The following is a 25,680-nucleotide window of genomic DNA, read 5'->3' as shown; positions in this document are numbered from 1 at the left end:
GCAAAGCCTTGGTTGGGCCTCGGTGGTCTTCAGCTGTTGGGCCCTGGTGGAGACAGTCAGGCATAGGGTAGGAGACTCTGTCTTGTTCTCTCCCAGGAGCTGAGTGTGATGATCTCTGGATCCTGGCCGTTGTTGGAGTTACACGGCAGTTGTATATATATATATATATATATATATATATATTATATATATACATATATATATTCTTTTGAATAGATGTTGGAACATCATATGACTGAAACCCAGTCATAAATAACCCTGTAACTGTGTCTCTCAAAGTGATTCAATTTTTAACGACATTTTAAGAACCATAAAAATTTATTTTTGCCATGGCATAATCATTATTTTCTAATTGCATATGTTTACTTAGTTGCCTTTACTGAAAGCAAATTCCTTTAATATATAGAGATTTTTAAAAATTTATTCTTGCGTTTCCTGTGTCATGCCCCTAACTCAATCCTTGTTGAATATCAAAATGCATTAAATACATTTCTGACTACTTCTTACTACTTCTTAATTTGTCTTATATTTACTGCTTAGTACAATCTATGTTTCCTCCTGTCTCCACATTACCAGGTAATTCTATAATAAATCAAAGGGGTGATAGTGACAAAATGCAATGTTTTCCATGAGCCTCACCAAGCCTTGGCCAGGCAGAGAAACATGCAAGTAACAAAGGATATTTTTCCTCTCCATATTTATATTTTTTAATTCTGGGCCTATATATAAAATTAAACAATATACTTTATTAAGGTACATAAATATGTAAGTTAATCTTCATAATTTTTGTAGACATTTTCTCTGTATTCTAACTTTTCTGGATTATTTATCATGAAAGACTATGGAAAACTTTCTACATCAAGTACGACATCATTGGTCTGACCGAGACAAGAAGGCGTCAATGACATCACACCGTTTTCAACACTGGAGAAGAACTGTTCCTTGTAACATGCGACAAAAGAGGTGTCGGTGGTGTTGGTGTCCTTGTCAACATGAACTTAGCCATGATCATTGATTCATTCGAACACCTAACAACCAGAACTGGACGATTACACTTGAATAGATGTGGCTAACTGCCAGCAGTTTCTATCTTCGTTGTCTACGCACCAACATCCAAGTATGATGAAGGAGAAATTGAGAAGTTCTACATGGAGCTGGAGAAGTTCTATAAAGAAGACCACACCTTCTACAAGATCATTGTCAGTGATTTTAATGCCAAGATAGGACCGAGAAGATCAGCCAAAGAACTCCACATCGGGACCCATGGCCTAGAATGGAATGAACAGGGTGAGAGACTGTCTGAGTTCATCTTGTCGACCAAGACCATCCATGGTAACTCACAATTCCAGAAGGCCTAATCTAAACGTTGGACATGGGAGTCTCCTGGTAGACAGTTCCACAACAAAATAGACCACATCATATTCAATCGATGGTTTTGCCTGACCGATGTCGCTGTTGCCCAAAAATTCCAAATGGGATCGAACCACCATCTCCTTTGTGCAAAATTATACTTCACAGAGCAGGGAGAAAGGGCTGCAAAGTTTAAGAAGAAAACTCCCAGAATGACCACCAACTGTGAGCTCTTTGGCACTAATGCTGCAACATGGGAAGATGCCGCTGTTGACAACATTGATGAGGAATAGGATCGACTGATTCAGCACCTCCATGATTGTGCGAGGAATGCTGAGAGAGATAACCACAAAAAAAAAAAAACGGCTGTCTTCAAAAATTCTTGAGCTTATTCACCAACGTGGCTTGGCGTATGCCTCAGGCAACTGCAAGCGAATGTACGAACTCACAAAGCAGTGTAGAGAAGCGATCAAGGAAGACCTCAAAGAGAGAAGAGCAGCAGTGCTGGCAGATGTGGCAGAAGCCTGGAAAAGCATTTGTAGCGCCCACCTGTCCTTCATCAACTACAAGACCAAGATGACAACCCTCTGACATCCCGATGGATTTATCACATTTTCCAGAAGGTCAATGGAGAAGATTATTCATAATTGCCACTCAGATCTCTTAAATAGCCATGTCCACCTGCCCACATACCAAATTCCGCAGGATGGATATGTTGTTCCCAATGTTCTCCCTTCTGAAATCCGACATGCCATCTTGTCGGTAAAGAAACAAAGAGCACCTTGCCCAGACAAGGTCAGACTTGAACACTTGAAGAACCTGCCATCAGTATTCATCAATATACTGACTCGGCTCTTCACACGCTACCTGTCTGAATCCAAGGTTCCGTCCCAATGGAAAACGAGCAGAACTGTACTACTATACAAAAAGGGAGACATCCATAACATTGGCAACTATCGCCCGATCTGCCTATTGTCTGTCATCTACAAGCTGTTCACTCAAGTCATCCTGAATAGGATTGGCAGAACACTAGATAAAGGACAACCATGCAAGCAAATCAGGTTCCGAAAAGAAATTAGCACCATCAATCATATCCACACGATAACAAAGCTCATTGAGGTTATCAGGAGTTCAAGATGCTGCTCTGTCTAATGTTCATTGATTTAAAGAAGGCCTTTGATTCTGTTGAGATGAAAGCAGTCATCGAAGCCCTAGCAAATCAGGGCATTCAAACTCAATACATCAGGATCCTCTGTGAGCTGTATTATGGATTCACTACCATGATCTCACCATTCTACAAAAAAGTGATCATAGGTGTCCAGAGAGGGGTTCGGCAAGGTGATATTACTTCACCAAAACTCTTCTTTGCCACGCTCAAGAATGTCATGTGACAACTGGAATGGGAAAGAATGGGAGTGAAGATAGATGGTTGGCAACTACACCACCTCCACTTTGCTGATGGCATCGTTCTATTAACACCAAACATCAGCCAAGCGGCACAAATGCTGACTGACTTCGACCGTGAGTGTGGAAAGGTCAGATTACAGCTGAATCTCACAAAGACAATGTTCATGAGAAACAGTCTTGTTCCTGATGTTCCATTCGCTCTCAACGGAATGACCATCTCTGAATGCAACAGTTATGTGTACCTAGGTCGAGAAGTCAACATGAAAAATGATCTGGCACCTGAGTTGTGCCAGAGGAAGAGAGCGGCTTGGAACGCCTTCAAGAGCATCAAAGAAATAGCTAAGAGGACGAAGAAACTCCGGCTCTGAGAACATCTCTTTGATTGCACTGTTCTTCCTGCATTAACATATGCCTCAGAGACCTGGGCCCTACAAAAACAGGATGAGAATGCTATTCAGGTCTTTCAAAGAGGAATCAAAAGAGCTATGCTTGGAGTATCATGCTTCACTCAAATGAGAGAAAGAATCCGGAGTTTCAACCTCTGTCAACGCTCAAGATCAGGGATGCTGTTTTGTTTGCCAAGGCATCGAAAATCAAATGGGCTGGACATGTAGTGAGATTTTGAGATGACCGCTGGACTAGAGCTGTTACAGACTGGATTCTATGGGGTGTCAAAAGATCGTGTGGTCGCCCACCTATGAGATGATCAGACTTCTTCATCAATGCCCTAAACGATCGGTTTGAGGCTTTTTGTGTTCCTAGAACGAGCAGATGCCATTGGGCTACACTAGCATGCAACAGAGATGAATGGAGACGTTACTGGAGCCCACTCGAGCAAATCAATGAGTAACGGGATATCAAGAGACAAATTCTGGGCCTATTCAAGGCTATGCTCAGGGCTTACTCCTTTCTTTGGACTCAGGCATCAATCCTGGTTGGCTTAGGGGAACACACATGGTGCTGGGTATCGAATCTGGGCTGGCTGTTTGCAAGGTAAGCATCCTACACACTGCACTCTCTCTCCAGTCCTTCTCTCTATATTTAAAATAGAGAGGAAAAATATCTTCTATCTCATAGAATAATGCCCAGCAGAAACACGTATTCAAGATATTTTATTAGGACTAGAGAGATTATATGGTTTATACTGTGCTTGACTTACATACAGATGAGTTGGATTTGATTCTTGGCAACATCAGAAGTGATCTCTGAGTGCAGAGTCAGTAATAAGCCTCGATTATAGCTGGGCATGGCTCAAATGTTTTAAATATACTTTATTAAAGTACCATACATTTGTAAGTTAATCTTCATAATTTTTGTAGAGGTTTTCTCTGCATTCCAACTTTTCTAAATTATTTATCATGAAAGACTATGGAAAACTTTCTATATATGTTGTTTGTAGAATATATAGGATAAAATTAGAATAACTGTTTTTACATTTCTTTCATAGTACATTTTTAAGGCTTTAATAATTATCTTTATTTCCTAGTTCTGTAACTTCCAGTTATTCAGTTCTTGAAAACATAAAAGATCATAAGGGTTTTTGCCCTTATGTCTCTATCATACAATTCTACAAAGATGTAGCTATAAATTAATATACATATACCTACACACTTGTTCAAACAAAAATATGTAAATACAGGAAAATAAACCAGAAACTGATAAAATTGACTACCAGAAGAATGTGAGTAGAAAAGAATAGGAAATGGGAATTAATTAGAAGGAATGAAATTCCTTCTAAATTTCTAAATACAAAAGACAATTATTTGAGCGTATCTCTTTGTAAAGATTTGACTTTTAATACTGTTATAGTACATGAAATATATATACATATATATATATAAAACGCATGCACACACAGAGAATGAGTGGATAAATATAAACCAGAACTTGGAAAGGTGCTAAATCTTGAGTAGAATACAAGAAATAACAAATATGCAAATGCATTAAAATGATGTGAAAATGATAAAGACTAACCTAAGTTATCTTAGAAGATAGTATTTTCAACTTAAATTGTAAAGCTAAGGGTAAAAAGAACAAAACTCTAGTTACTAAATTTCTTTTCACAGTAATTCTAAAGCTTTATATATATGTGATTCAGCAAAGAAACATATATGTGATGAATAATGTGAGCTGAATTTCTCATTGTTGAACAAGGAGGTCATAATTAAAGGGGGGAACTTTGGATTTTAATCCAAGATACTTAAAAAAAAGACCTACATGTATATAAAGTTACAATGAGCACACCTACATCCCCCACCCACTCCAAATGGTTTCTAAATATCATTTTTAAGAAAATGTATACATGGATATAGACTTCTGGGTGGGGAGAAAGACTTAGAACAAGGAAAAAGAAGATGAGTCTACTACATCTTATGTAAAGAAAATAAGGGGATGCTAAGAACATTATGGAAGAATGTAAAAACAGACATAGACATTAACCCAAAAAAACCTTCTAATGGGGAAATGACAAAGTAGTAAAAAACATAATAAAATCATTTTCTTTTGGTATAAATAAGTACTGAGAGTATCTCGCCTGCATGGTAAAGCCTGGCAAGCTACCCGTGACATATTCAATATACCAAACACAATAACAAGTTCACAATGGAGACATTACTGGGCCCGCTCAAGCAAATAGATAAACAACAGGAGGACAGTGACAGTGACAGTGATAAATAAGTAATGTTGTGAATCACGGTATCACAGTCCTCCCGTTGTTCATTGATTTGCTCGAGCGGACCCAGTAACATCTCCATTATAAGACTTCTTGTTACTGTGTCTGGCATATCGAATACGTCACGGGGAGCTTGCCAGGCTCTGCCGTGCGGGCAAGATACTCTCGGTAGCTTGCCGGGCTGTCCGAGAGGGGGGAGGAATCGAACTCGGGTCTACCATGTTGGCCGCTTGTAAGGCAAACGCCCTACCGCTGTGCTATCGCTCCAAGCTCTTTCCTTGGTAGAACTGAAAGTAATAAATGAAAAACCAGAGATAGACATAATCGCTTTGAAAACCAAAAAGTTAACAAGATTCTGCAATAAAAACTAAATGTGTGGGCAAAAGTATGTTTAGAACAAGGATGTTTGTGTAGCCTTAAAGTATCTCCCCACAAGATACTGAAAGCATGGGAAAATAGGAACTTGACATAATATGGGTAGACGTGACAGAAGCAAACTCAAACAATAATCAAATTTAACATGACTAGACAAGAAACACACTGGCATTATTTCGCTCATAAGATGATGCAACAAATAAGGACATAGCATCATTTTTCCTATTAATACCAATAAGGCTAGAGCGATAGCACAGCGGTAGGGCATTTGCCTTGCACGCAGCCAACATGGCCGACCCGAGTTCGATTCCTCCACCCCTCTCAGAGAGCCCGGCAAGCTACCGAGAGTATCTCGCCCGCACGGCAGAGCCTGGCAAGCTCCCCGTGACATATTCGATATGCCAAACACAGTAACAACAAAGTCTCCAATGGAGACGTTACTGGGCCTGCTCGAGCAAATAAAGAGTTATATAATTTTAAGTTCAGGGCACAGAAGACGGTAGATATGCTAGCAAATAATTGGGCTGTGTTCTTCCAAATGTCAGAATCAAATGATGATGGGTTGAGAGATTGAGAATTGGTCCCAAATAATGGGGAGAGATAAAAGAGACATAACTACTGAAAGCATCACACATTAAAGAAGTGACATCCTTGGGTCAACTGAAAAATTCTGTAGATCTATGGAATAGTTAATAAAATGCATCCATGCTAATTTCATGACAGTAATAATTAAACCAAAGTTACATAAGATGTTAGTCTAGAAAGGTCTAGTGAGAGGCATACAGGAATTTTATTATTTTACTTTCAACGTTTTTAGGTACATATTTTTTCAAATTATTAATAAAATGTAGAAACTGTTTATGCAACTCTGTCTTCTGAAACTCAAAAATAAATGGAAAACTATTGCCAGATTCCTAAGGGAGCATTTTATTGCTCCTAAAGTTGAAGAAGATTACTCAGAATTCCTGTACCAATACATTAATATATTCATATTCAAAATCTTCATGTGATAAAAACAGAGGAACTGTCCTCAGCAGTTTATGTCCCTGTGTTATCCATAATTTTCACATCATGTCTTTTCATGGCCTCTAACTTGTATCAATATTTTAATTCTGACTTACATAAAGAGGTTCAAATCTGTGTATTTCTCCTTCAGAAGACAGAAAGTGTAAACAGCTTAATTGGAGATTGCCGTTTTTCTTCACCCTGTGATAGTAAAAATCACTTTCCAATTTTTCAAGCCCTTAAGAGTCACTGCCCTCCAGAAAATGAGGAACATTTTCCTGGACTTTATTTTTTTACATGCCATAAAATTAATTACAGTTTTGTCTCATTTCAGGGTTGAGGTAGGGATAACAGTACAGAAATGCATTAGGGCAAAGGAGTAAATAATATAGAAATCCATATGATGTCTTGAAAGGTTGCCAGAAACCAGATGAATAATTGATGATGCTCTAAAGTGTCCATATCTTTCCCATGAAGTGGTTGTTATACTAAAATGAATTGCAAGCTATCTGTCTCTATTTTTCCTTACACACACACACACACACACACACACACACACACACACACACACATACCTGCTTAATGAGCCTCTCTCATTGATAAATAGTTCTCATACCTTTGTTCGCCCCTTACAAATGTCCTCAGAGTCCAACTCTTTCAACTCTTTCCTCACTCCCAAGTCCACTGCCTTTGCTTAACCTCACCCACATGTACTTGCTTGTTTCCAGTCTTATGTGCTTGGTGTGCCTGCTTCCATCCTACTGAATGATTGCCACCAAAAGAGTTTTGTTTTTCTGCTCTGGCCTCCCTGAGTTCGGCTTGACAATATGAGTTTGTTATTCCCCTCACCCCACTACTGCCTGGGAACCATAGGCTATTTGTCTCATCTTGATGTGCAAAGCCTTCTGAGCTCTGGCTTCTGATTTCCTGTTCAGAAGAACCCTCAAGAAATCCTCAGTATTTTTTATTCAATTACCATGGATTTGCAAGCATCTCTGATGTTTCTCACTGCTCTACCTTGGTACATCCACCTCCTTCCACCTAAAATGAATGTCATTGACCTTCATCTATCTTACTTGACAAAATCCCATATCTCATACCCTCTAAGTGTGAGAGTAATATTTCTTGAAATATTTCCCAAATTTTTGGGTGAGAATTTTTCAATCCATATTTGCCTTCCCCTTGATATTTTTTATTTTCACTTATTCTCTCCAGAAGTGGAAACTCTTGAAGGAGGAAATGTGTTTAGGATCTTGTCTCTAAGAATGTAAAGTATCATTCAGAAAGATTGTAGGTGGAAAAGTAAAAGCTGTACTGGTTCAGCATATATGCAAATGTATTGATGTCTGTTTCAGTAACTTAAAAAGTGGTGTTTATGAAAAAGGCATGCTGGCTTGATTCTGGAAAGATGATGAGTGATTTTGTGCATCTTTTCAGAATGTTACTCTTCAAATTTTTGTTTTGCTTCATTGCTTCTCAAAAAAAATTTTTTATAGAGTTTTTGCCCATTTTTCTGATGAGGAAACTGTGAATTGTAAAAGGATCAAGTAGAGCTCCAGAAAGAGTGCAAATAGTGTATGGGTTTATAGTTATTTGAAATTGGGTGAAAACAAAGCTGAAAGAGGAGCCATGGAACATGGGCTGTGGGAATATCCTAGGAATGGATATTTGAAGACATGCTTTCCGATTCCATATCTTTATTCTAGAGTCTCGCTGGTCTCGATTAAGACCTTTGGCTTTCCAGTCTTTTCCTTTTTGCTTATCAAAATACGGGTACAATCTCTTGGGTCAGCTTGTTGGAAAATAAAACTCCTTCAGATAAATAAGTTGATGGGAGACATCCATGACATTGGCAACTATCGCCCGATCTGCCTATTGTCTGTCATCTACAAGTTGTTCACTCGAGTCATCCTGAATAGGATTGGCAGAACACTAGATGAAGGACAACCATGTGAGCAAGCAGGGTTCCGCAAAGGATTCAGCACCATCGACCATATCCACACGATAACCAAACTCATTGAGGTTTCTCGGGAGTTCAAGATGCCGCTCTGCTTAACGTTCATTGATTTAAAGAAGGCCTTTGATTCTGTTGAGACGGAAGCGGTCATTGAAGCCCTAGCCAATCAGGGCATTCAAGCCCAATACATCAGGATCCTCCGTGAGCTGTATTGCGGATTCACTACCAGGATCTCACCATTCTACAAAGAAGTGATCGTTGATGTCAAGAGAGGGGTGCGGCAGGGTGATACCATTTCACCAAAACTCTTCAGTGCCACCCTCGAGAACATCATGCGACGACTGGAATGGGAAGGAATGGGAGTGAAGATAGATGGTCGGCAACTACACCACCTCCGCTTTGCTGATGACATTGTTTTAATAACACCAAACATCAGCCAAGCGGCACAAATGCTGGCCGACTTTGACCGTGAGTGTGGAAAGGTAGGACTACAGCTGAATCTTACGAAGACAATGTTTATGAGAAATAGCCTTGTTCCTGACGCCCCATTCGCTCTCAATGGAACGACCATCTCCGAATGCAACAGCTATGTGTACCTAGGTCGAGAGGTCAACATGACAAATGACCTGGCACCCGAGCTGCGCAGGAGGAAGAGAGCGGCTTGGAACGCCTTCAAGAACGTCGAAGAAATAGCTAAGAGGACGAAGAACCTCTGGCTCCGGGCACATCTCTTTGATTCCACTGTTCTTCCTGCATTAACATATGCCTCAGAGACCTGGGCCCTACGCAAACAAGATGAGAACGCCATTCAGGTCTCCCAAAGAAGAATAGAAAGAGCTATGCTTGGAATATCACGTTTCACTCAAATGAGAGAACGAATCCGGAGTTCTGACATCCGTCGACGATCAAGGATCAGGGACGCTGTCTCATTTGCCAAGTTGTCGAAAATCAGATGGGCTGGTCACGTAATGAGATTTAAAGATGACCGTTGGACTAGAGCTGTTACTGATTGGATTCCACGGGATGTCAAGAGACCGCGTGGCCGCCCACCTACCAGATGGTCAGACTTCTTTGTCAAGGTCATGAACGATCGTTTTGAGGCCCTCCATGTTCCCGGAGCGAAGAGATGCCATTGGGCTACACTAGCACGCGACAGGGACAAATGGAGACGTTACTGGCGCCCGCTCGAGCAAATCGACGACTAACGGGAAGTTAAGTGATTAAGTGATTAAGTTGTGTTCATGTGAAAGGCCTTATTTTACTAGGCTCAGATTCTGTCCTCTGCAACACTCTCTATGCATAAAGGACCGTTCTGTATGTTCATACAACTTACTATTGAGCATTGCTCTGATGCAGAAAATCCAGTGCTCTGGTTAGGGCATCACCTGTAGGGTTAGGCTCCCTGTGTCTATGATTTAGCTGTCAGTCCCTAGATATATTGCTTACCTTTCCTATGCCACACTCTCATCATCTGTTAAATGGTTTTCATAGGATTTCCCTCTGCGGGCTGCTTGAGCACAAGTGAGGCATCTCTCTAAGAAGAGCTTCTCTTATACTTGGTAGCTACTTTTACTCTGTGCCAACAACTCAGGCTCCTGAGAGAATCAAATGAGAACAGTTTGTAAACTCTAAAGTACTGATGGAAAATAAAGACTTGGTAGAACTAATATGGTTATTTTTTCCCCTCTAAAACTGGGGGCGGAGGGAGGGAGGGAGGAAATTTGCCCTCTTGTTCCAAAAGTCCTTCTGGGACTGGAGGATAAAAAACCCAAAAGAACTATTCATATCATTTATGAGACATAATTTTGTCCTCTTGTAAGATGTTTTCAAAGTTAAGTATATTGTAAACTTTCTCCAAATGTCTTTTGTTGGAATTGGTTTGAAGACGTGTGCTTTTGAATACTTTGTTTTAAATATTCCTTCTTCCAAAGCTAGAAGCACAATTAGAATAAACAAATAGCATGAAATTATAAGTTACAAAAGCTGTTTAATTGGTAAAGATTTTTTAACTAGATATACATGTGCAATGTCCACACATGATTTTTTCCTATAGATTATATATTCAAACAATAACTGTAGGCCATAAACTAAGAGGTTAGTAAGGGACAATGCCCTTTTATTTTTGGAAGCATGTCTGTGTTGAATGAAATGAAAGGGAACACCATTCTTTCCTGCCATTTTCAGAGTATTAAATAAACACAGAATAATAGCAAACATAAAAGTGCCAGTGTGTACAATTTTACGCACTTCCTGAATGTATGCATTAAAAAATTGGGAAATAGTTTATGTCAGTTTCTAAACTGGTTTGTATTCATAGTTTGGCACAATGACCCATTTCTTAGTAATATTTTAAGAAGTTTTTTATAAATACTATAAAGCCAGAATTTTCCTGGGAACTATAGAGGGTTCATAGTGACTGTTATGTGCTAACTAGGAAATAAATCATTCCAATTCCAAATTAAGATTTGTTGACAAGGTCCTATTTGCAAGTCACTATACAAAGAGCTAAATATAAATGTGCCACTGAAAGATTAAAAAACACATAGGAGCAAAAATCGCTGAATTTCCAGGTCAAAAAGAATGTGGAATCATTCAGAAAATAAATGTGTCTAATCCAAGCTTTCTAAGCAGGATTTGTTATTATGCACCTATTCCAAAGGAGTTAGCAAGAAGAAGTAGGCAGCAAAAGGAGGTGAGAGAGATGGCAGCTCCAGATGGGAAAGGTGGAGACAAAATACAGTGGCAGGGATTAGGACTCTTGAATCTGGGGAGTGGTTAGAACATGGCATCTTGGAAGAAAAGAAAGAGGAAAAGAGTGGGTCAAGTTCATGTGACTCTCCTTCAATACTACAGCACAATCCATCCTCAAATCTATTCCCAAATAGATTTGCAGCATTTGCTTTGCTACTTCTGAAGAGGAAGTAACTCTGAAGGCATTTTCCACGGATTACTTATTCCATGTTATATTAAAAACATAAATTTATGTGGTTAAATAAGCTTGGAAAAATTGACATAAGTCAGGTTAAACATAGCTCATTTTTACAGGACTTCTCAGAGACTTTAACAAGTTCACATGATTTGTCACTCTCAGCAGAAGATAGAGGATTTTGTTTTGTCCAAACACAATAGACCAATGGGTTTCTTTTTAAAGAGCATATTCCCAGATGAGTATTTTGAAGAATAATTGGGTAAATGTTAGTTTCAATGGAAACATAGCTTAGATGTATTTTTTCATGAAAAATAAATATTTATTGGAAAAACTTTGCTTGTGTGTTTGGTAATGAAGATAGTTGTTCATATATAACCACTGTCTTACTTTCGTGGGTCTCTCACTTCTGAGTGGAGGAGTCAACAACAACCTTAGCAGCAAGTGTGAAAGATGGTGTCTTGGCAATACTATCCCTGCTGTTTGATTTGGAAGCTGATTCATGGTTGGTGTTCAACCAGTATTATTAGAAGATAGTAGGGACATGAGAGGAATCAGGTGAGACATTAAGGAAAGATTTGTACTGGAGGAAAAAAATGGAATAAGAAGAGACCAGTATGAGATAATAACTGAATTCTGAGGGTGAAGAGGGTTATTGATCAGCACTGAAAATTCTGAGAGTTTCTAAGGGCACCGGGGTGGTTCTGACTGGGAGTATTGTACTTTTCAATACTCCCAGTTAAGTATTAAATGTTAAAGTAAAATGTCCTGAATCATGGGGCTACTTCAAGTTCATCCCACAATAGAGTTTCCACTGTTGCTACCTAAACCATAAAATTAAATAACCAGTAAAGTTACTGTCCAAAAAGATCTTAGAGATGCTCTAGTATAAACTTCTTCGGTCCTTGACCCCTCCATATTCATACATTTGCTTCTTGATGTGTTGCAACAGGCAGTGACAACCAATAACATGTACATTGCGTGGCACTTTGATGCCATAGAAGCACAGAACCTTATTTAACATGCAACTGTATTAAATGTTATCTATCAGGTTCCAGTTATATCTATTGCTCTTCTTGTCTAGGGATCCATAAAAGTTACAAGGGTTCAAGACTTTTCTAGAATCTGTGTGAGTTACACATGATCACACAAAAAAGACTCAAACTGGAATTTGAAGATGAAATATTTGCTCACGGCTTCATTAAATTAAGAAGTCATGTGCCAACATTTTCACTGAATACTAAAGAGGATAAAGACATAATTTAAAAAATAGTTTTTTTATAAATTTAGTTTTGAATAATTTACTTGCTGTATATCTGCTGATAATAAATTATGTGCTTGTGAACTTATTTTAAAATTTGTTCATAATAAGCACTGAGATAAATATATATTATTTTTTTTACTGCAGTAACCTTAAATTTAAGTTTTTGTTACTTACAAAATCACAGTTGAGAAGAATACTGTAACAAATGTGTCCTAGAGCCTTTAAAAATGATAGGACGATCTTTACAGCATACAGCCGGAAGAGAAGGGCTACATGGAGAGCGGGACCCACAGATCCCGGAGAAAAAGAAAAAAAAAACAGGTTCCAAATAGAGCCGAGATCATCGAAGTCCCAGATGGGGTAGGTACGGCATCCCGCCTCCCCCAGATGGAACCCCGGTGACCAGAAGCCTCTACAAGCACAGCTCGAGTATGCGGGAACTAGGACTTTTCCTCAAAACCGCGCGGCCGCTTAAGCGGCCGTGCGACATCTCTCTATATACAAAGTGATCAATGGGAAGTAAACCACCCAATGTTTCTCCCTGAAAATCAGAGTTAAGTTTGGAGCACAGTCACAGCCCCAGAAACACAAGGACTTAATGCAGAACCCAGCAGCTTGGAGCAGAAAAAGGAATGGACTATGCGTTAATCCAGGCCATCATGTCTGCCCAGAGGGGAAAGGGTGTTGCTCCCTTCCGCCCTCCTCCCTCTGGAAAGAAAGATGGCAGCTGCATGTGAGCCTTGTGGAGAGCAGGTATGAGCCGGGGGTGTGGGGGCGACTAAAACCTCATGGGAAGGGGGGCGTTCCGGTCCGTCCTTCACGCCCTACCGAGGTCACCAGTTGCCCCCCACGAGCGGCTCTCCAGCACGGCCACAGCCCCAGAAGCACAAGGACTTAATGCAGAACCCGGCAGCTTGGAGCAGAAAAGTGAACGGACTATGCGTTAATCCAGGCCATCATGTCTGTCCGGAGGGGAAAGGGTGTTGCCCCAGTCACCTTCTCCTCTCTGGAAAGAAAGATGGCGGCCGCATGGGAGCCTTGTGGACAGCAGGTATGAGCCGGGGGAGTGGGGGCGACTAAAACCTCATGGGAAGGGGGGCGTTTCGGTCCGCCCTTCATGCCCTACCGAGGCCACCAGTTGCCCCCCACTAGCGGCTCTCCAGCACGGCCACGACTCCAGAGCACAGAAACCAATTTCTTAACTATCTGACTTTCAGTAGAAATACTTCCAGGGTCAATAAGTAAAATAGCAGAAATCCAAAACCAACATTTAATTCTTGAACCCAGCTGTAGAAAGCAAATCACCTCACAATGCTTTTTCAGCATGTCTGATTTGGGAGGGGGGGGCGTAAACTCTAAATAATAGTGGTGAATCTTTTAATGAAACAATGAATCTAATCAAAGCAGATAGAGTGTTAACTAGAATTCATCTGCCCCACAGGGACTGGGAGGGGTGGGGGGTGGGGTCTTATTGGGGTTCTTCATGGTAAAAAATAAGTATTGGTAAAGGGAAATGTGTTTGATATTTGCATGACTGAGACCTAAACCTGAAAGCTTTGTAACCTTTCCCACAGTGATTCAATAAATAAATAAATTAAAAATAAATAAATAAATAAAAATAAAAAATAAAATTAAAAACAAAAAAAAATAAATAAAAATGATAGGACTTGCTCCATTGTTATATGTCTAGTTGTTCTCCCAACCATATCCCTTCTATCAAATCACATTAGACTTAGTAAAGTTACCTAATATCACTCCTGCCATTGCAAAAATAACACCAACTCATTCGGTCAATGCCCAGTTCCTACCAAGTGTCCGGTCCTGGGCTAGGCAACAAACTCAGTGAGCTTCTTCAGTGAAGGTCACTGGTTGGGAGCCTTCTCCCTGTCTTCAGTGTAAATATGTTATCTAAGTACTCAACATAAGAAATCCATGTTCCAGTTTTCTGATTGAGTAACTACCGTGACCAATCTCTGTGCAAAGGCATCAGGAAATAACTGCTCTCCAGCTTTACATTTCTTTGTGAGTTTGATACCCTCACAATAGGAGGATTATACAAGGAAGTAAGAGATAAATTGACAACACATAAGAGAAACATGTTATTTCGGAATAAGCCACCTACATGAGGTGAAGAGACATGGCAAGTATTACACCGAATCCAGTAAAAAAGATTTAGGGTGTGGAGTTGGCATTTTCTACAACTTTTATCCGTAGTCCAAAATAGCTTGTCAGCAGTATTTTTTTTTCTGTTCCCACAATGTAGAGATGCTTGTGTTTGGCAAAGATGATAGGTAAATAAAACGGAGCTAGAGACACTTCAAGACACACCACCAAAGAGCACCCTTCCCATAATCTTTATGACACTGTCTACATATGAGCAGTAGCCAATCTTTACAACTTTACAAGATATGCATGAGACAGGAAGCATACTCCTACTTTATGTTTATACTCGATAGCAGGGACTACTCAGGTGAAACTCCAAGGTCATGGGCAAAGAAAACAGTGAGGATAAAAAAATTAGCAGATTTGGGGCTGGAGAGATAGCATAGCAGGTTGGGTGTTTGCCTTGCACGCGGCCAACCCGGGTTCGATTCCCAGTATCACATATGGTTCCCTGAGCACTGCCAGGAGTAACTCATGAGTGCAGAGCCAGGAGTAACCCCTGTGCATCACCGGCTGTGACCCCCGAAAAAATGAGCAGATTATATAGCATATCCTTAGAGGCAGAAATGATGTAATCAGATTTACCAGGCTCATATTTGAATACTGCAGTCTCTAGAGAAATTTTAGGTGTCTGTGAAGAAGATTGATGGAAGAACAGGCCTGACTGGAAGTTAAGATTGAGCTTTAAAAATAATGGTTTAAGATTTCTTAAGGGAATAAAAGGCTAGTACAAGAGTTAAGGTGCTTGCCTTGCACGAAGCAGACCCCATTCAATCTGCAGCACTTCATATGATCTCCTATCAAGAGAAATTCCTGAGCAAAGAGCCAGGAATAAGACCTGAGCACTGGCAGATGTGCCGCTCTAGCAAATTGCCCCCTTCAAGATATTTTCAGTAGAATGTCAGTATCAGGTGCACATGAGATAATTTTAGAAGAATTAGAAGAGAATCAAAGGGGTATAGGTTTGAACTTTGGCAGAACCCCAGGTAAGCAAAAGGATTTGTAGTAAGAGGACCCAGAAAAGAACTAAAAGCTTGTGTTTTTATCCCCTGGAAAATACTGTTCAGTGTCACCAGTGACTTTAAGTGGCATAGCTAAGACCACAAAGATTCTGTGTATTTGCAAGTCTTTGGCAGTCTGATTTTCCTTCTAAGGGCACAAATTGTCTTTTTTTTAAATTCAACCCTGTTTCTCAATATATGTTTCAAGTGTATCCATCCGTTCCATCAAGGATACTTTCTAGTGGTATCTTCTTCCGCGAAAAATGAAAAATACTGTTAAACAGGGATTGATTATTTCAGTGGTAGAAGAGTTTAAATTTACCACTGTTTCAAAATCAGGGAGATCTGAGATTCAATAGACATCCTAAGAATTATAGAAGACTGGCAGAAATGAGTAGAAATAACTTCTCAATTTCCAAAAGAAATACCTCTGCAGGATGTAGTTTCTTTTTTTGTTAGGGAACATACCAGAGAGTGCTCAGGGCTTACTCCTGGCTCTGTGCTCAGGAATCGCTCCTGGTGATCTTTTGGGACCATATGGGGTAATGGGTATTGAACATGGGTTGCCATATACAAGGCAAGTACTCTACCCACTATCCTATCACTTCAGGAAGTATTTAATCTTGACACTAAAACAGTATTATTACTGGGATAAAACAGGGAATGAGGCTGACAGTTCTTGCCTTGTAGGTTTTCATTCTTATGAGAGAGACACTGACAAAATAAATATAGTAAGATATTATGCATAGCAGATATATTTTATATATGGTAAGCAAGGGATTTAGTTAGAGAATAACAGGCATTCATGGTTTCAATAATGGAGACTGGGAAAGTCATTCTGAAGAGCTTTTGTTTTAGCCAAGACCCAATGATAAGTACAGGCTATAAATAGGCCAAGAGATGGAAAGAAATTCCACCTCCCTGTGGAAATTCAGTTTCCAAAAAAAGCTTTACTAGGAATTCAGTCCTTCTACCCAAAAAATGTATAGAATATTCTACAAGCTGAAAAAGAATGCGATTGCTCACTTTCTGACTTAAGCCACCCTACAGATCTTGGCTGTTGATCTTGATTCTCAGCCTAGTATTTAAGGGTCTCTAAGGTGGGTTCCCTATGGTTTCATCTACTTATCCTATATTCCAATACTGTAAAATGTCCCTTCTCTTACAAAGTATTCATTTTCTCAAGCATCCAATATATTTCCTCATCTTTCTGCCCTGAGGTTCAGATCCTGTAAACTGAGTTATGTGATGAGAAAGAAGAGTGAAAAAGAAAGGGACTAATTCTTTATTCAAGTCCATTAGTGTATTTATGGTTCAAAGTTATTGTATTAGGTATGATTTTGAAATGAAAAAAAATATTTGCTATGCCGTTATTTTTTTTAACTCTGCATTCATCTGGTGTACTCTTTGAACTTACTAACTAGTGAAGAATTAAGCAAATTACAGAATAGAACATTCAAATTTTTCTGGGAACTGGGGAGTGAGATTATTGACAGTAGAAATATGCAGACTGATTACCATCTGGAAAATTACTTCCCCAAATCACTGGCTGTGATACCTAGAATATTAAGGAAAGGTATTTGATACTCTGAAATGAATCAACAACTAGGAACATACAATATACTTACTCTGAAAAATTGCTGCATAATGAAGAGACACATCTGTAATAGAACAGAATACAATGTTAAAAGGTACAGACTGATGAACCCAACACTTATAAATTGCTGTTGTAAATAGAATATAGAAAACCTCTATCTGGGGACCAGAGAGTACAATGGGTAAGGCACTTGCCTTGCAGTTGGCTGACCTGAGTTTGATCCCTGGCATCCCATATGGTCTCTCAAAAGTCTTCCAGGAGTTATCCCTGAGCACTGAATAAATACTGAGCATAGTCAGGTATGCTCCCCAAACAAACAAAAAAAAAAAACAGAACAAAAAGAAAACCTCCATCTGACTATAATAAGGAAATAACTTCATAGATAGGAGTAGATTCTATTTTAACTGAGTCACAAAGGACAGATTTTATCTTCAGAGCATAAAAACAGGACATTTGAGGGCAAAAGTATAATAGATCAAGTGTGGAAGATCAGGGTAGCCTTACTAAATTAGGAGAAATAGAGTAAAATTTAAAGTGGAAAGTAAGAAAAGAAAAGAAAATGGGTGGTGCCTAAAGTTGAATAGACGTCTTGTTTTCTTCTCAGGTTGCCTGGCCACTAAATTTTACATTTCTGAGCCTTGAAGATTTGATGAGTTTGACTCTAATCCCAGTGATAAGGGAAGAATTTTGATTAAATTGAAGCTCTCAGCATAATCTATTCTTATGTTCAAAGTGATTAGTGCAGGTATGTTAGATGGTGGGGAAATGTTTTAAGTATTTTTTAAAAGAAACTCCTATAATGGTTTTATGAAAGAACACCTTTTTGTTGTTGTTAATGTTGTACTATAGGGTGGTATTCTCTTTTTCTCATGGTTTAGAAACAAGGAAACCTGTGGCTGTGAGAGATTCTGACAATCACACACAGAAACCAAAGGTAAGTGTGTTTAAGAAAAGAAAAGAAAATGACATAAAAAGAGGGAACCAAGAAATTAAGGTTGAGAATTGAGGATAGAGAAATACTTGTGGATTACTATTTTCTTTCATCCAATGGCACACTTATGGGAGAACAGCAGTATTCCTGAACTTTTCTATTACATGAGCTAATCTGGCGCCCCTTTATGACTGAAGCCAATTTGACTCGAGCTTGCTATTACATGCCACTTGAAACAGCCTGGTACAGAATCCTTGGGAGGCACATTCAAATTTTGGTTGGAATATGGACCCATACATATTTGGTTGGAATAGGTTCCTCATCTCTGAAATAGCCACCGTGGCACCGGGCAATGTAAGACATCATTAATTCATATTGGTTCAGAATGAAAACTGTTGGAATAAGCCAGTCTGCCGTTTGATACAGGTATTATTTTTCTATTATCCCATACCTAGTAATGTGACTCTGTGCCTATTTACCAGAAAAGCTAAGGTCATAAAGAATTCTCTCCACTGGGCTTGGAGCCTGACACCATTTTTCTCTCTTCCACTGACACCATCGATGTTTTCTTTCTTTTTGGGTATTTAAAGCAAATCAGATAAGCCACAAACTTATAACAACTTTAGTCAATATTAATTCTAAGGCAAGCTGAATCACTGGAGCCGGTGCCTTAAGTGCAAGACACTATGATTTCACCAACAGTGAGACTGGGAAATTGCTTTCCAAAGACTTTCTTCCAGTGTTTAGAATATGGCATGTAGTCCACGGGTATATTTTGAGTGGTCCTCCTGAACCTTGTCAGAAAGTCATCATAAATCACATTCAAGAATATATATTTAACTTTCATATCCATATATATGTAATTTAAGAACTTAGACAAGTGAAATGAATTCTGAACTGTCAGTTCATAGCAGTAACTTTCCATTACAATTTAGGGATTGAAATTTAGGGTGCAATAGCTCTAATGGAAATAGCATGTTCAGAGGGATTGCCAGATTTCTGGAATACTTCACATAGAATGATATTTCATTTTAGTGTTTTCAAAATATTAGGTTATAATCTCACGTTTGTAGGATTCCAATAGAATTCCAACTGCTTAGTCTTTTCATCTATAAAGTGGGTTGATAATATTAATTTTATATTATGAATATTAAAATAAAAATATTATTTTTGGGGGGGCACTCCCAGCAGTGCTCAAAAATTACTCTTGGCTCTATGCTCAGGTATCACTCTTGGCAGGGATCAAGGGATCATATGTAGTGTGAGGGATTGAACCCAGGCTGAGTGCCTGTTTGGGAAGCATCTTACTCATCATACTATACAACTCTGAAAAAGTATTCTTAAAGAAATACAATATTTATAATTTACTATGTTCCTCAAACAATTCATCAAGTAATTAGCATTAAGTACTTTAGTTTTTAAAATATACCAGGTACTAGATATTGATTGTATTAACATAATATGCTACTGAAATAATATAGATGTTAGTGTCATTATCATTTTATAGATGAAAAACTGAGGCACAGAGAGGTGAATAATTTGCCAATGTCACATAGGAAATATGGCAGAAAAGGGACTAGAAAGAAAATAGCCTACTATTTCTTTGTGTGTTTTGTTAATTTTATTCTTCCTTATAGTGCTGTGAACTAAGTATCATGAATACCATTTTTCAGATAAGAAAGTTGTTTATTGAGCATATAGAACTTTCTCAAGGCCACTCAAGAAGTTAAAAAAAAAGAAACTTTATGCCTAAAAGTAAATTTCAGTATTCTTTTATTTTCTTTTTCTTTTAGGGACATACCTGGCTTTGCACAGGAGTTACTCCTGGCTCATGCACTCAGGAATTATTCCTAGTGGTGATCGGGGGACCCTATGGGATGCTGGGAATCGAACCCGGGTCAGCTGTGTGCAAGGCAAGCGCCCTACCTGCTCTGCTATAGCTTCAGCCCCTAAATTTCAGTATTCTTAAAAATATTTTAGTTCCAATTTGTTTTATCATGTACTTGCTCTCTCTATTTCAAAATAAAAATTGATGATATAAGAATGAGAAGAATCTATAGAATTGCATACAGAGTTGCATAGGAGAAAGGCTATTATGAAACTACTCTGCCTTAGATACTCCCCTGAGCAGTGTATTTTGTAGTTGTGAAAAGTATTTTATATTTCTCATATCATTTAATGTTCACAATCGTCCCATGAAATTTTTTTTAAAAAATTTCTCAAATGGGGATCAGATACATGATAGAATACTAAAGAACTTATAGTTTTCAAGTAGTGAGGTTGAGAGATTAATACAATTCCGACTCTAGAATCCAAGTAGAAAAAGGGTTAAATCCCATGAACTTTCTTTCTGTCTGTTTCTGTCCTGGAATCTACTGGGCCACCACTGAATAATTTAGGTTTTTCTTCATTTTCATCTTTTACCCCTTTTACCCTTTTACAGTTTCTTGGCCACATTCATGTGAAATGTCTCCAATTAAAACTATGTGAGGCCAAGACTGGTTAATGTATCACTGACCACAGATTCTCTAGGATGTGGCCAAGCTTTGGTTTCTCGATTGTTTGCCATCCACCCGCATTGTTTGGTACCCCTCATAATGTTCTATTTCCAGTGCTTAGGCTTGGTCTCTTTGCTTAGCCTTGGTTTCCATACCTAGATATTACACACCTAGTTCATGCACTATGCTTGGCTTTCACAAAACACTCCGAATGTAAAAAGCCCTTTTATTTTTTCCTTCCTTATTTATTCATTTTGGCTTTTGAGTCATGCCCCACAGGGCTCAGGACTTACCTCTGACTCTGTACTCGGGGAACCAAGTGGTGCCAGGGACCTAATTGGGATCAGCTTCATGCGAAGTAAGCTCCTTAGCTTTTATGCTGTCTTTTCAGCCCAGCGGTTATCTGTTTTTGTTTTGTTTGGGGTCATACTCAACGGTACTCTAGGTACTAATATTGCTAGTTTCAGAAGTCCTACTACTGCTTAGGGACCATGCAGTGTTGGGGATTGAACCCTGGTCTTCTGCATGCAAGAAATGTTTTCCAACCCTTTGACCCATCTCTAAGCCTCTTACTTTCTTTTTAGAATTTCTTTTCTCCATTCTCTAGTTGAAAACCTTGTTTGCAAGCCACAGTCTGTTCTCTGTCTCACTTTAACATTTGGTTTCAGAAAAGGATGAAGACTAAATCAGCTATCATATTTATTTATATAACTTTACATTTGGGGTCCACACTCAGTGGTGCTTAGAGATTATTCCTGGATTTCTGCTCAAGGGATAATTTTTGACAATGTTCAGGAGACCATGTGCATGCCCAAGACGAAACCCTCACTTGGCTGTGTGCAAGGTAAGGCCTAAACTATATTTGTGCTATCTCTCCAGTCCCTCACTTTCATTTTTTGTGTGCTTTTTGTCCTGGAAATTTTGTTCCCTAAGAACGGATATTTATATATATCAACATATTATCAATATATTATCAAACATATTGAGCTGAAGAGACAATACAGCAGGTAAGGCATTTGCCTTACATTCAGTAGGTATGATTTTGCACCACAGATGGTCTTCCATGGACACCCTAGAGTGATCCCTAGACACAGAGTTATGAATAATTTCTAAGCACAGTTTGGGAGCAAAACCAGTCCCCACCCTCCCCACACACACATAGAGAAATACAAAACAAAACACATAATGTCAGTTATTTGCTATGACTCACCTTAGACTGGAAACATACAATTTTCTCTCATCATCCACTAGATATTATAATAGAATGTATTTGAGATTGAGAGGTTTCTTATCTGCCTAAAAACCTTCAAGTACTTACCTAGAGAAAAAAATATGGAAGCTATGTTTGCTTGATGCCCAAACCAGCATTTTGCCCAACACATTTTGTGGTGAAATTTAAGCCAGGTATTAAACATAGTATACCAAAAATTTCTGGTTGCTTCCTAATCTTCATTTTGCTAATATTCTTTAGGTAAGATAAAAATTTTAGAGCAATGACTTTTATTTCTACCTTTGATTTTAATGTCTATCAAGTGAAGTAAATTAGCAGATTTAGCCGCAGTTTTCAGCTGAGGTTATTATAACTTTCCTAGAAAATTATATATCTCATCTTCTCTACTCCCATTCAGCTAGGTTTCAGAATAAAATAAAATTCTAAAGAAATATATGTAAATTTAATGAGTCCATAATGGATACTTCAGGGAATTCTTAATAGGAATACTATGTGCTCTTCCTTCCTCACCATTTTTCCTTCCTGATGTTTGGAACAAGATTTTCATAGGTTTTGCTCAAGTAACCAATTTGGGTTATGAGTATAATACACTTTCAGGTGATGATGGCTTACTTATTGTGTTCTTATTTATTTCTTTTCTTTACAACTGGAACTAACTCCAATGACGTTGATGTGTAGATCTCTAAAAGTGATAACGAGCCCACATCCAAAAGAACAAAAGCAACCTGTGTTGGCGTGGATGTGGAGAGAAAGGGACTCTCCTTCACTGCTGGTGGGAATGCCAACTGGTTCAACCCTTTTGGAAAACAGTATGGACAATTCTCAAAAAATTATAAATTGAGCTCCCATTTGATCCAGCAATACCACTCCTGGGAATGTATCCTGGAGAGGCAAAAATGTATAGCCGAAATGACATTTGCACTTCTATGTTCATTGCTGCACTGTTCACAATAGCCAAAATCTGGAAAAAACCCGAGTGCCCGAGAACAGATGACTGGTTAAAGGAACTTTGGTACGTCTATACAATGAAGTACTATGCAGCTGTTAGAAAAGATGAAGTCATGAAATTTACATACAATAGGTACTACATGGAAAGTATACTAAGCTAAATGAGTTAGAAAGAGAGGGAAAGACTTAGAAAGATTGCATTCATCTGGGGAATATAATGTAACAAAATAGGAGACTAACATCCAAGAATAGTCGAGATAAGTACCAGGAGGTTCACTCCATGGCTTGAAGGCCAGCCGCACATGCTCGGGGAAAGGGCAGCTCAGATGGAGAAGGGAACACCAAGTAAAGGGTGTTGGGAGGATTCTCCAAGGATAGGAGATGCATGCTGAAAGTAGACTATAGACCGAACATGATTGCCACTCGATGCCTCTTTTGCGAACCTCAGCAACCAAAAGGAGAGAAAGAACAAAAGGGAATGCCCTGCCACAGAGGCGAAATGGGATGGGGGGATGGGAGAGGTGGGAGGGTTACTGGGATCATTGGGGGTGGAGAATGGGCACTTGTGAAGGGATGAGTACTCGATTATTGTATAACTGAAACCCAAGCACAGAAACTAGTAAGGTCAACAACTGTACCTCATGGTGTTTCAGTGTCACTGTCACTGTCCTCCCATTGTTCATCATTTGCTCGAGCAGGCCCAGTAATATTGTGAGACTTGTTACTGTATTTGGCATATTGAATACATCACGGGTAGCTTGCCAGGCTTTGCTGTGTGGGCGAGATACTCTAGGTAGCTTGCTGGGCTCTCTGAGAGGGGGCGGAGGAATTGAACTCGGGTCAGCCATGTTGGCAAGTCAAACGCCCTACCTGCTGTGCTATCGCTCCAGCCACAGTGTTTCACTAATAAAAAGGGATAAATAAATTTGTAAAAAATAAAAATATAAAATTGAATTCTACCTATAAAAAAGTGATAATGACACATGCTACGGGAAAAGACAGCTCAGATAGAAAATGGAGCACCAAATAAAGAGTGTTGGGAGGATCCTCCCAGGATGGGAGAAGCATGCTGGAAGTAGACTATAGACTGAACATGATTGTCACTCAATGCCTCTTTTGCAAACCACAACACCCAAGAAGAGAGAGAAAACAAAAGGGAATGCCCTGCCACAGAGGCAGGGTGGGATGAGGGGGTTGGGGGGTGGAAGGGAACTGGGATCCATGGTGGTGGAAAATGGGCACTGGTGGAGGGATGGGTATTTGATCATTGTAAAATTGAAACCCAAGCGCAAAAATTTGTAAGTCTACAACTGTACCTCATAGTGTTTCACTAATAAAATTTTTTTAAAAAGTGATAATGAGAACAAACTAGATACAATAAAGTCAAGAAAATGGTATTGATAATTGTGACCTAATATGGTTATAATGGGTTATATCTGGGTAAGATTTGCTTAGAAATATAGTTTCTTCTGGCGTCACCTGTTATCTCTACATAAGACAATTTACATTTAAATAGTAGGTACTTGACACATTTTGGTAGGTATTTAATTAGTAGGTATTTGACACTGCATAAAATAATTTATATCTTAAAGTCTTATTTCTTAATCAATGAATTGAATTCTAATTTATGAATAAATTATATTAGGCATACAGTAGAGAAAGTGCTAGAGCAGTCAAAATTTCCATAAGGTCATAAATTCATTTCCATTATGGGTCTTCATTTATGACTAGCCTTAAAAGGAATTATTCTGTTGAGAAAAATCTGTCCTTATTTTCATTTTGTCCCCTTACTTCTTCATATACAGAAGGATAAGTTTCTGGTGATTTCATGAAAACTCCATTAGCATTAAATGGAGTGCATATTACCAGGGGAATTGAAACTCTGTCAGTGGAAAACTCTAAGTGGAAAGGGTCCTTCCATGGAGTTGTTACTTGTCAGTAAGAGCTTTTGTCTTAAGGGTTTGTAAATATTTATATTTTCTAACTACTATGAGAGGAACAACAGCTATTCCACATGAATGGATTACGTTAAATGTACCCAAAGTCTGTAATTCAAGCTGTCAAACGTGAGGAAATACCAGATTTAAGATTGCCATTCCAATCCACTCAGAATAAATAAAGACTTGGGGCAGAGCTCTTTAGCACAATGGTTCACAGACATATGGAAGATGTTACTAGGGAAGATGACTGAGAAGAAGGGAAAACACACTAAATGAATTCAAGAAATACCTAGTCTTTCTTCCAGAGAAGGAAGAGATTGGGGCTTGAGGGAGAAGAATGTTGTCCTAGAAGCAGTGAAGTGGGATTAACCTTAAACCAAGAATGAGGGGTGGCACGTGGAGGCTTTTCCTGTTTC

This window comes from Sorex fumeus, unplaced genomic scaffold (genome assembly GCF_029834395.1).
Source record: "Sorex fumeus unplaced genomic scaffold, SorFum_2.1 ptg000129l, whole genome shotgun sequence".
Lineage (NCBI taxonomy): Eukaryota > Metazoa > Chordata > Mammalia > Eulipotyphla > Soricidae > Sorex > Sorex fumeus.
Note: the sequence above shows the minus strand (reverse complement) of the source record.